The sequence below is a fragment of the Pundamilia nyererei genome, unplaced genomic scaffold (assembly GCF_000239375.1).
Source record: "Pundamilia nyererei isolate P.nyererei 1_Seehausen unplaced genomic scaffold, PunNye1.0 scaffold00884, whole genome shotgun sequence".
In the NCBI taxonomy this organism is placed as follows: Eukaryota; Metazoa; Chordata; class Actinopteri; order Cichliformes; family Cichlidae; genus Pundamilia; species Pundamilia nyererei.
The window spans coordinates 4,354-5,308 of record NW_005188285.1 but is presented as its reverse complement, the minus strand read 5'-3'; positions in this window follow the sequence as shown (position 1 = coordinate 5,308).

The following is a 955-nucleotide window of genomic DNA, read 5'->3' as shown; positions in this document are numbered from 1 at the left end:
AGAAGGCCCTGAATACCTGCAGACACAGAAATTAACAGAACTCCACAGAACCCTGGGAACTGAAGCTTTTCCTGGAACACAATGTCCTCTTGACACAACTGTCACTCACTTTTATTCAGATCTTAACCCTACCTGCAACTGCCCACCAACCATGTTGAGTACATCTGCCCCTCCTACTTCCACAGGTACCCCTTCAGTTTCTTTTTCTACTACAACATCTAATTCACCACGCCCTAGCAGTACCACATCCTTTTATTCTACTGCAACATTTGTTCCTATCACCACTGATAAGTCTACATCTAGCTCTATTCCTATGGTATCTGTCTCTTCTTCTGGAACCACCTCTGACCCCCCAAGCACCATGCCTGTCACCAATTCTGGTGCTCCCAGCACTACTCACTATACCACTGGCACCAACACTGGCCCCCCAAGCACCAGGTCCTCCAACCCCTCTGGCCTTCCCAGCACTACTCATCCTACCACTGACATCACCTCTGGCCCTCCCAGCACCATGCTCTCTACCACTTCTGGTACACCCAGCACAACTCACTATACCACTGGCACCAACACTCGCCCTATCAACACTAGGCCCTCCACCACCTCAACCGCTAACAGCGCTACTAACTCTACCACTGACACCTCCTCTGGCGCTCCTAGCACTACTCATTCTGCCACTGGAACCACCTCTGGCGCTCCCAGCACCATACTCTCCACCACTTCTGTTTCTCCCAGCAAAACTCACTATAACACTGGAACCACCTCTGGCCCTCTGAGCACCACACATTCCAACATTGGCACTACCTCAGAGTCTGCTAGCACCACACGCTTTACCACCTTTGGCCCTCCCAGCACCACACCTTCCAACACTGGCACTACCTCAGAGGCTCCCAGCACCACACCCTCTATCACCTCTGGCCCTTCCAGCACTACTACATTTCCTCTTTCTACCACATCT